The sequence below is a fragment of the Channa argus genome, chromosome 3 (genome assembly GCF_033026475.1).
Source record: "Channa argus isolate prfri chromosome 3, Channa argus male v1.0, whole genome shotgun sequence".
Taxonomy (NCBI): domain Eukaryota; kingdom Metazoa; phylum Chordata; class Actinopteri; order Anabantiformes; family Channidae; genus Channa; species Channa argus.
The window spans coordinates 5422476-5434538 of NC_090199.1; the positions used below are offsets into that span (position 1 = coordinate 5422476).

At 41.6% G+C, this 12063-nt stretch overlaps 1 protein-coding gene across 1 annotated transcript in view; it reads left to right on the plus strand.

Moving 5' to 3' along the window:
- LOC137124309 (protein phosphatase 1 regulatory subunit 29-like) overlaps positions 1-12063 on the plus strand; it is a 196448-nt gene that overhangs the window by 133217 nt on the left and 51168 nt on the right. The window contains exon 3 of the mRNA XM_067499165.1: positions 9716-9764. The gene's annotated coding sequence lies outside the window, so the exon portion shown is untranslated. The remainder of the gene's footprint in view (positions 1-9715; positions 9765-12063) is intronic.

Sequence of the window (12063 nt, forward strand, 5' to 3'; positions counted from 1 at the left end):
TGTCCTATCGTTCTTAAGCTGTTAAATAAATTTTACTATATTTCACTTGACTTACATGGGCGCTACACTGCAAATCTACCATTTGAATTTATAGCAAACATCAAGTGTCTTAAATTAGTTACTGTTTGAACCAATGACTTTGTATGAATTTAATACAAAAAATATGCAAAATCCCAGCAGTGGTTCGCTTTAAAGGACAACTGAGGAGAGTGAAGCCAGAATGCCAGGACAAAGTGGATGTAAGTCAGAGAGAGTGAGAGTAGGAGAGAAGGTTAATACAGGGGGAGAGAAATAGATAAAATAAATGGACAGTGGGTGTTTGAATGGGGTGAAATGAAACTTCATCCTGCATGTGAAGAATAGAGGAAAGAGAACGGAAGAGGTGGGAAGAGGTACTCTGTAACCGCAAAGAGAAACACTATCCAGTACAACAGTGAGCAGAGGAGGGTCAGGAAAAGGTGTAAAAAAAACACAGTGACAAAAGCAGAGGCTGCAGAGGTCCAGGACTTTGGTCGACTGTTGGTGCTTAAAGGAGACTCGTGTTAGTTGGGAGGCAGAAGGCACAGACTTTACAGACTCTTTGGTGCTGCAACAGACTGAGAGGGCTCCATCTTAGTTTTTGGCTACGAGACAGTCGAACTTGTTAGATGGGCGGCATAGATCTCTCAACTAGGTGAACCAGATATCTGTTCAGTGATATCATGGGTCTATTGCTGACATTGTGGGACAAGTAGATCTGAGCAGGTTCAAGCAGTTTAGTCTGCACCAGCCCTTAAATACAGGATGTCTGTTGCTTGTATTCCCACAATGAATAGGAATAGATTTTTTTAAATTGACAAAATGAGACACGTTGCTTCTGCAAATGTTGGATATACTAAAGGGAAAAAAATACCATCAATTTGTTTAGTTTCTTCTGTGAGCTACATTTTTTAAAACTAAATTAATGAAACTATTGCTGCAGTGTTAAAAAAAAAAAAAAAAGAATCAATGTCGCATGCATTCTTTCAGAATTTGTCAAGATTGGCCACATAATATAAATTTCTAGCAGAGGTGAAAATTCAGTTCAGGAATCAGTGGGTCTAAATAACTCTATGACTTGTTAAACTGTAAGTAACCACAGCATCCGTGCTTCAGACTGACACCCTGTCATTCAGTCTCTAGGATAAAACAAATCCATTCGTAGTTTCAATCGCTGCGCAATAACCCTGTAAAATAAATAAATACAGATTGCACACAGCCCACTGTTGCCTTCAGCTCATATGTAGCATGACATTATATCATGTGGTATGATTTACTATAGTGGGGACACAGCCAGTGCTTCCACACAGCACAGTGATACGGAGATATACAGTCATTCGGGCACACAGTCAGACAGTAGACTTTTATGTCTCGGGGTGAAAAGCTACATTTACTCAGTGAGGGCACTGAGCTGAGGCAGTAGAAGAACTGCTGCCCTGAGGGAAATACACTGCTGGATTCCCTTCTAGACTGCAGCAGTGATTAATGTTGTGTGTGCTGAGGTGGTGTGTGTGGCTGTGATCATCACAGCAGAAGATCGGTATCGAGTGTGTGTACGGGTGTGGGCGTGGCGGCTAGTGCCTCGTATGCAATCCTTGAGATGTTCAGCGAATGAGGCAGCTAAAGCAGTGTCTTCTTGGTGGGGTAAAGAAGGCACACATCCATCATTCTGCCTGGTAGTGCTGTCAGATCTTACAGCTTTGAATCCTTTCCATTATTCCTGTCATGGGTTTTCCTCTTCGCCCACTTCGCCACCATTCTACTCCTTCCATTTCTTTCGTCCATTGACCCCTGAATTGTGTGGGTCACCCCACTCCTGTGGTCTCTCTCTGCTTGCCAACTCCCATTGATTCAAGCTTTAAACTTTTCACTCTCACTCACTTATCCAGGAAGTGAAGTTGAATTAGAGTCATTACACTGCTCACTGCAAACCTGACTGAGCTTTTCTTCTTCTTGCCAGCTCTAAAGGAGGTCCACGACAACAAAATGTGCTGGTCCACCCTTATGTTTTGAACCTATTGCGAGGTGGCAGGAGGGAACGTGAAGGCAGAGCTGCTCGTAGTCATTACTGCCGGCCCCGTAGCCGACTCGCCGCCGAGGATGCCTCACCCTCTGTCCACAGAGTGAATAGCTTTTAGTGTTGCACGAATGCTTTAAAGAGGAGTTGTTTTATGAGCTGCAGGTGTTGTGAGACTAAAACCACCTTACATTTTCCTGATTTGATTTTTTTTTTAATAACATCTCTCATTTAATGAACTGAAGAGAGTAGTGCTAAATAATATTTTTGCTAATTTCAAAAATAATGTTTACCTGTTCCACAACTGTTATATTTGAAGGGTGGAAGTTTAATGTTGATGTGATTAAATGTATCTTCAAAATGTCTTTACACTCAGGTTATATGCGTCTTTTTCAGTTTTGTATTAGGTACCAAGGGGAAAGAAAGTGGAAACCTCTGTAGTTCAACGACAACCCGGACGCTTCAATATTTGATGCCTAAAGCATTGACGTAGTAATTGTAAAAAGTGAAAAAGTCTCATAGCGAGGTGGGTGGTCCAACAAGAGAGAAGACTTTTCCACAGGAGACCAGGGTTCAACTGTAGTGCACTCACAGGTGTCAAATGATGTTGGTCCTGGTGCGTCCACTAGTAATGCCAAAGGGTAGTGTTGGTGTCAACAGGAGACTCCAAAAGATGTTAAAAATTTGATGCCGTAGGAAGCATCAATATCTGTGGGACGAGACTGTGTTGGAAGTACTGTTGGAGGCTTTTTAAACAAATTCCAAATATTTTTTTAATAAATTACAAGTTTACACGAAAATGTGAGAATGTTTGTTTGTGGAAACGTTTGGACAAATTGCAGCACAAATTATTTAAGTACTTCACTTAAAATTACAATATACTACTTTTGGGAATCCAAACACAATTTAATGGGAAGTTTTTATTCAGCCCATATATATGTTTTGGCAAAGCCAACTAACACCAGATGGTGTGAAAATGAGGTAGTAAGTCGTAGTAAGTCGTAGTAAGTAGAGAATCAGGATTGACAGTCTGCTTAGGGAGGAGGACGTGGTCGACGGATGTGGGTCTGAACAATTACAGAAAATACAGACTGAAATTACTGTAAAGTAAATCAAGTTATTCATTTCAAATTATTTTAAGCTTTTTTTTTTTACAAATTCTTTTGTAATTTTAATTCATGTCTATAGAAGGTAGAGTTACTGTATATTAATGAGGGGATTGTGGCAAATCTTCATATCAGGATCCGGACTTCTGTTTAAGTGACATGGGGGTTCAGGTGTTCATGTGTGTGTGTGTGTGTGTGTGTGTGTGTGTGTGTGTGTGGCTCAGTGATGGATGATACAAACCCTTTGCTCTATGGGGGTTCGGCACTTTATGAGTTTGCCACAGTGGGAGTCTTCTGCTGGTGTCTATGTGATGTGTGGCTCTGTGGGAGGTATTGTATGCACCAGACTCCAAACTTGTTTCACTCGTACGCAGTGAAGTTATAGGTTTAGACTTTTTTTTTCTGCAAATGCTGAACAAACTCCAAATCATCTCTTTGAGCTGTGATAAAGGATTCCATATTCCATAAAACATCTGTTAGCTGACAAGCAGATTACAATTTATATTGCGAATAAATAATGTCAACTATAAATTCCCCCACTGTGAAAGTACTGAATCAGTTATATGTTTACATAAAGAAGAGGTCGGCAGGTGAAGTTAGTTAGGAAGGAAATGTTTTTTTTCTAACTAATTAACAAATCAAACTAATGAGGGATCGTCTTAAAAGACAGAGCCTTCCAGCTACATTCAGTGATTTAAAAGAGAGGAACTCACAACAAGAGACACCTAGGGTTCAGCGTCTTGCCCATGGACACGTCAACATATGTTTGACATTCTTGAAGTAGCAGAAGTTGTTAAAAATGTAGTTGTGGGAGAGGTGACGTGCCTTGAAAGTGAGAAATAGGAGATGGATCCATCTTACTTTTTACCTTTTCTTAGCCTCCGTCAATACGCGGCTTGACTCATGCGTAAATACTGTAGAAAACATTTGATCCCTTTAACCATGACAGTGATGTTTTGGGAACTTTTGGGAATCCAGCTACAGTAGGATGGGACTCAGAATTAATCCACCTAGAATGTCAAATGCTGACATTTTGTCAAAGCCCATGGCATCTCAAAGATACGAGCAAGATACCCTTTTGAGTCAGCATGTGACGCACAGGATTTGGCCCTGTTGTATAATAACAGACCATCTTTAAAAGCAATTTTTACATACTGTAGCTGCAACCATTATGATGATATTTCTCCAACAAACACGTTTCTTTGTGAATGCTCTCATGGATGATTTTGGAGGACTGACAGGTGCCCTTCGGTCATTTAGACTGGCAGACCTGATGACCTGAACATATCTTGCTTTTTGCAAACTCAAACGCAGAGAGCTGTTGTAATCAGGGCCATGATTAAAGCTCTGCTTATCTTCCAAAATCGCTCATTTAGTTTATAGAGACAGGCCAAAAACTATTTAAAAAGCACACACTTCATATAGCTTAGAACGTAGATATGCAAAAAGTAAAACCAATTATTGCAATTTCTGAATTATTGCAACTTAAAATTAAATTAATAACGGCGCTCCTTTAGCATTCAATGCGAATGCAAAAGGGTACCTGCGGCGTCAATATGATCAGTAATAGATTACAAACACCACAGGAAGCGCCACTATTTGATACTGTGGGATGAGAGTGCTAGAGATTTTGATTAGAATACATGGCGTGGGGTTCCATCCCTCCAATAGAGTTCCAGAGACTTGTTGATTAATGTCATGGCACATGACCCTATCCTTGATCAGATTAATCGCTTTTGCAGTTTCCGCACATTTTTGTGGGTATGTGAGTTCCTCAGAAAGAAGGAGAGATCGCAGGTGGTACGACCCGCTGGTCAAGGAGCTTCATCCAAGGATGGCTTATTTTACCATGAGTCAGGGGGGCGTTTGCTGTAAATTGTTGGGCCTCTTAATTTATTTAATTGGACCATACAAAAAAAATGATGACGACACCTGACATTGTTTCTATTATGAGTTGAACTCTTGCTGAAACAACACGAAGTGCATAGAGCAGAAAAGCTCGAGATGCTCAGTAACACAAAAGCATCGTGAAAAGATTTTTCAATTACAAAAACCTGCCCCAGGCCATGATGTCTGATCGAGGCCTTAAGTACCAGTGGCATGTGTTGGCCCCATACCTTACTAAGTCATGTGATGTCATGTCACTGGTCTGTATTTTATAGCAAAAGTGGAGTGCTACTTTGAACAAACCAGTTTAAACCTGAAAACACAAAAGAAATGCATGGTTGTCGTGCTGCTACTATGTGAATTCTTTGGTGATTTTGGAGCGATAATGTAATGTCTGGGATCTGGAGTCAGACATGAAAAAAAGCAAAAACTGTTCGCCTTTATTGGTGTCTATAAGACAATGGCAAGTGTAAGTCAGCTACAGGCTGACCTGCAAAGGCAAAAGACAAATGGGCAGGAAAGAGTCCAAAAAAATGAGGAATTCTGGAAAAATACACATTAACATTTTGAAATGTTCACTGATCAAGATTACTCACTATAGCTTTATCAAGGTCCAACCACATTACTATTAATATGAACAGATTACCTGCCAATGTGAGCAGTGGTACAGCAGGTGTTACAGCTCAAGGGTTTGGAGAGTGTGGGTGTGTGTGTGTGTGTGTCACTGTATGTCTATGTCCATTCATCTCCATTCATCTTATGTTTGCTCGAGCTGCCGGCATGTCCAACTCACATCCAAGTCCAGTGAAGACAAATGAAGTCTTCGTTTACTTCCACTTAGTCTAACTGATGAATTACCTGACAGGCAGTTGTTGATTGATGGTTGATCAGCGATTCCAATACAGACCCATCCATTCCCATACGCTCGCTGATAAAGTGATCTGCTCCAAGGCTAACCTTCAGGACAATAAACCGAAAGCTTTGAACAGCAGCCTACAGTCAAACAATGCTTATTATTTGAGCATTGAGCACAATTTCACCCAAAGGACCAAGACAGTTTGTGATTACTGCTACTGTACATCTTTTGTAAAGACAAAGATCATCACTATCACTTATGACTTACTTTTATTCACTATACTCTAATTTAGATGTATTTTGCTATACACAGAATCAATTATAAAAAATGCAAAGATGTGAGGTTTGGGGGTAATTTAATGCATGTGTCACTTCATGAATTTGTGGCAGAGTCAAAAGTGAACTTGAATGTGAAAAGTTAATTTGCATTCACAATATTTCATAATGTCTCTCACATGAGTGCTTTCATCACCGTCAGACTTGAATGAAGATGAATGCGGGAGAAGCAACTCAGCCTGTAACAGTTTTCGCAAAGATGATCTCATTCTGATCATAATAGTGGCTTTAAGATGGGAGAAATAGAGTGGCAGCAAGCATCGTCATCTTAGGATGACGTGACATTTCAAATTACAGTTTGTGAAGGTTTGACACTGCTGCTGTGGCAGACCGTCAGTCTGACAATTTACTCATTATTGTATATTGCACAGCACTACAGTGTCTCCACAATCACCGCAGTGAGCTGCCTCATTACCTTACACTTTGTGTTCCAAGGGATTTCAACATTTGCACTTTAGCCCCATTCAGACAGGACATTGGCAACAGAGGTAGGTGGCGAATAAAAAAATCCCCAAGCCGTCTTTACAGCAGCTCATTTGATAACCTTTTTCTGGGTGTTACACATTTACCGAATGCAACCACAAGCGGGCATAAGCAAGTGTCCTCTTTTGCCAGTCTCAAGTCTGGATAAATGCAGAGGGTTGTGTCAGGAAGAGCATCAGATGGAAAACACATGTCAAATTAAACATGCAAATCAGGAAATTGACTTCGGAATGATCGGTTGTGGCCGGGTTAACGACTGCCTCCACTGCTGTTGACCTACAGGGTGAAGGTGAAAATTGGGCTACTGTTGGTCGAAGAAGGAGAAGAGGGAGGCGTGTTCATAGGCAGAGAGAGAAGAAGAAAGCTAAGAGTGTAGAAATGACAGTAGGGACTTTGAATGTTGGGACTATGACAGGGAAGGCTAGAGAGTTGGTTGACATGGTGCAGAGAATGAAGGTGGATTTACTGTGTCCAGGAGACCAGGTGGAAAGGTAGCAAGGCTAGAATGGGTCAGATAGGAAGAGAAATGGAGTAGGAGTTATCCTGAAAGAGTAGTTTGTGAGGAATGTTCTAGGGGTGAAAAGAAGATCTGACAGGATGATGAGTTTAAAGCTAGAAAGTGAAGGTCTACTACTTCCAGATCCACTTCAGTCATCTCTTCTACTCTTCGTTCTCTTTGTTAGGGTCAACAGTTCAGAGCAACGGAGAGTGTGGAAAAGAGGTGAAGAGGCAAGTGCAAGCAGGTTGGAATGGGTGGAAAAAAGTGTCAGTTGTGTTGTGTGATAAAAGAGTATTGGCAAGAATGAAAGGAAAGGTGTTCAAGACGGTGGTGAGACCAGCGATGTTGTTCGGCTTAGAGACAGTGGCACTGAAGAAAAGACAGGAGGCAGAGCTGGAGGTAGCAGAGCTTAAGATGTTGATGTTCTCTTGGGACTGACGAGGATGGACAGGATCAGGAATGAGGACATCAGAGGGACAGCTCATGTTAGATGTGTTGGAGATAAAGTCAGAGAGGCCAGATTGAGGTGGTTTGGACATGTTTAGAGGAGAAACTGTGAATATATCGGTAGAAGGATGCTGAGGTTGGAGCTGCCAGGCAGGAGGTCTAGAGGACGACCAAAGAGGAGATTTATGGATGTAGTGAGAGAGGACATGAAGTTAGTTGGTGTGAGAGAAGAGGATGCAGAGGATAGAGTTAGATGGAGGCACATGATTCGCTGTGCCGACCCCTGAAAGGGAACAGCCAAGAGGAAAAGACAAAGACATCTACATTTCGTTATTTAGAAGATGCTTTCATCCTAAGTGACACACAAGTAAGGAACACACAACACTTGAGGTTCAACATTTTGCCCCAAGACACTGCCTCATGGGGACTAAAGGATTCAGGGATCAAACTGCTGATTGGTGGAAAACGTGCTCTATCTCCTCCGCTCCTCCCAAATATGCCTGAATAATGCTGTTGGCGAACTGACCTATAGACATCAAATTAGCAGAAAATGAAGTGTATAAAAACAACCACCCGAAAGTAGGAGTACAATGCTCTGGATGTGACCTGGACAATTACAATTGCTTAGGATCAAAAATCACTGACCAATAAATTTAATTGTTTATTCAACCAGCCTCTGTTAGTTTCACAGGTCAGGTTTAAATGGGGCTTAACTGACACTTGTGAGACTTCAACTGCTGACAGTTGAAGTCTCACACAGTCCAACTGCTTTCAGCTTTTAGAAATCCAATTATTTACGCACCAACTGACCTCTTCTTAGCACGTTTGCTGTGTTATCAATTTATCCACAACAGGGTTTTTTTTAATTCTCTAGTGCCACAACAGCTATTGTGACACCTTTTCACTTGGGTGTTATCAATTCCTTAGCGAATAATTATGGTGTCAATAAGCAACCTTTGATCAGCCAGAGGTCTGGTAAAGAGGGAACATTATTGGTGACACGTTTTTAACGCCAAAAGTCCGCTTAGGGCAGTTCTGACAGTAGATGTTTGCAGCATATTTGAACTCAAAAACTGAATCTCTCCTTAATCCTCACTCGGACACTTTGGAACTTAAATCTCGCCACAGAGATTTCCTGCCTAAACCTTAAAGGGTTGAAGCTTTGCAATTGTTTAAAAAAACTGCAACAACTGTATGATATGGACTTACTCCACCTACTGGGATGTAGTAGGTCGCCTCCTGAACCATAATTATGGGCAGAGAAGAACAGTCCATTGAATAGTCGGATTATGTCTTAGTGGCTGGTTAGAAAAGATTAAACATTTGCATCCTAGACAGCAATAGGAGCAGGTTTTACAACACCTGAAACAACTCCCCATCCTAACCAATGCACAGGGCCTGAGGAGGAAGTGAGCGTTTTCAGCCAGTTTTGCCGTCGTGCTCGGTGCCACACTGATCCCGTTACAATGATTCATACTGGGGAGTTGCTCACTGCTGCTGCAGTCTCACACTGAGCAGTCTGATGGTGCTTGTTTAGCAAAGTAACAGCCAGAATTATGCATTCGCTCTCTTGTCTCAGAGCTTCCCAGCATGCCTCAGAGGCCAAGCAATGGTCTGCACGTCATAAGCCCATTTTTCTAACAAATCTGCTGCTGCCACCCACTCAACTTTTTTTTTTTTTTTTCCAGCTTGAAGTGATATGTTCCTTATAGGGAACAAGATCAGGCTATTTGGCTAAATGTCAGAGGGTGCTTTTAAGCTGCTGGTTCACATATGAGCTCAATCTGTTTTGAGAAAATCAATTTGCTCATCGCGAGACAGTTATTTTTTTCATGTGACGTCGCTGTGATTGTGCCGTGCTGCTTTGTTGCTCCATGTAAAGCTGCCCAGCTGCTCCGTTTTCTACTTAGCTCTCTTTGATGTAGACAAACGCACCAATCAGGGACGCTCTCTTCTAATTATCCTTCTCTCGCCGTTGTGTGTCAGGCAGGGACCTGCCCCTTCTTCCGTGTATGACACTGATGCTCGATTCAACTTGTTCTTTTTTGGCTTTTCTGTTTATTGCAGGCTTTCATCACTGACAACTGGCAGACGATCTGAGAACATCAAACTCAAGGTAATTATTCCCATTGTCTTGTGCTCTGTATAGGCACAGACTGATGCATGAAGATGACACACACCTGTAATACACAGAGGCACAGTTCAGCCCCACAGAGTGTCCATCTTAAAGGATACATTGCCTCATCCCTAGGAACATTAGCTGAAAGTGACAGTTTGCCTCTGCAATGTACACTAACTGGAACAGAGAGTTTTCTTTGGCAAGTAAAGTAACTGTACTGCACAGTTTTCACAAAAGCCAAAGAGGGTCCATCATTGTCAGTGTGTCCTTGACCAAAACACATGGGCTTCCTGCTGCTGTGAGTCTGCTGATCCTGCAGTCTGTTTGGTGACATTTGGTGCAATTATTCTCCTTAAAGCTACTGCTCGCTTGATTCCAAAATGATGCACATTTTAGCTTCAGGAAAGGTTTGATTGTTTGTTTGCATACAACCAACCCAAAGTAAAGCATCTGTACTGTGACTAAAGCTACGAGTGCGAAGTGAAACAGTATAAAAACTCACCTTAATAAAAACCTACTGTATTATTGAAATCATTTGTGTCCTTCACTCCACTTCTCTTCTCTTCCCTCAAGTGCTATTTCACTGCCTTCAAAAACTCTTAAGACTTATCCGTGGCACTTAATGCTAAATGCATACTGTGTCTGTGTGACCAGCTCATTATCTAGTTTGCTCTTAGGCAGGTTCTCTTAAGTTATAATGCAAAAATGTAGGAAAGTCAACTGGCAGCAAATGCCTCGCCTTTTTTGAATATTTCCTGTTGGAGGTGACACAAAGGTTTATATGTTGACAGGAGTGGAATCGTCTTTGAAACGATGCCCAATTAATGAGAGCATGTTGCGGAAATGATAATAAATCTCTAAGCCCCAGCGATCAGTGCTGTGGAAGAGTTGTGCTCTGTTCTCTGGCAACCTCCAGGCCAGTCTTCACTAAATACATAAATTAAAAAAAAAAAAGCTTTAGATTCCCTTCTATAATAACAAGATTACTTTTAGTAGACCTTAGTTTTCCCTGTAATGATTATTATCACACAAAGATCAAAGCACAAAGGAAATAGTGTGAAATGCTTTGGCAAAGGATTTTGAAGTGTTTTGATGACTGTACAAAATCTGCATTTTGGCTCCCAGTGATAATGGTAAAATGCAGATATTTAAGTACAGGCCATGTCCAAGATCACTTTTTTAGGGAATTTGCTAAACCCATAGTTTGTTTGCCCTGGTCTGAAATAGTGGACGAGTTTCAAAATATCTTTTGAATTGGTATTGGTTTGGGTTACTTTAGCACTCATAAATTCCAAGGGGAAAAATGTATTCCTAAGAGTCACAGGGGAACGTTCTTGTTCACTGGTTAAATAGATGTTGGGGAAGCAACTACGACCTAAACACAAGAAGAAGCTCCAGAAGAACAACTGCACATTTGCCATTAGCTTATTGTAATCACTTCTGCAATATACCAACCAAGAATCTGCCTGAGTGAGGGGCGACCATGTTGTCACCACAAAAGAAGCACTCCAGAGCTTGTTTCGGACCGGGCCAAGAACACATTAGGGTTCATTTGATAATAAATTCACACAGTGTGTATTGGCCTCTGTATTTGATTCGAAGGTACCACTTTAAATGTCAAATGAAGAATGAAAAATTATGCCTGATGACCCCGAAATAAAGTCTCTGATTTTGTTTTGGTTTTTTTGTCTTGAAGCAGTGACAATATTTGTCACATGGGCTGACAGGCCTTCTGTTGTGTCTGTTTGGATGATGTGTGGATCAGCCCCTAGTGCGTTGCTCCCACTAGGCAGCAGAAGACCATCGAGACAAGACAGAACGTTGCCTCGTCTATATTTAACAACAAAGTATATAAAGGACCAAATGCACACACATGTACTTTCCACACCCACATTTAAACTCAGTTGGCAGAGTAGTGCTTTTGTTGGAGATCCATGATCAAAACAGCATGGTCAGCTGTATTTGTACACACACACACACACACACACAGTGGCTGTTAGTTGGCAGTTGGGTCTGAAGTGGAGTGTGCTCATTAGGTGGGGTTGCAGATTGGTTTCTATTTATAGACCGCAGCAGGCTCAGCAGTAGCAGCAGCGGCATGGAGGTGTTTGAAGTAGCACAAGCCTCCAGTGGGCCTTGCTAACGAGATGCATCCGGAGTCGATCACTTTCTGAGCTGCAGGAGACTCCGTGGTGATGGTTCACATGATATAACTTTGAGCGACAAAGGTCAGTTGTTTGCTGCAGATGTGTTTGATCAGGTCATTAGTGACCATATACAGTGATGTACCATGCGT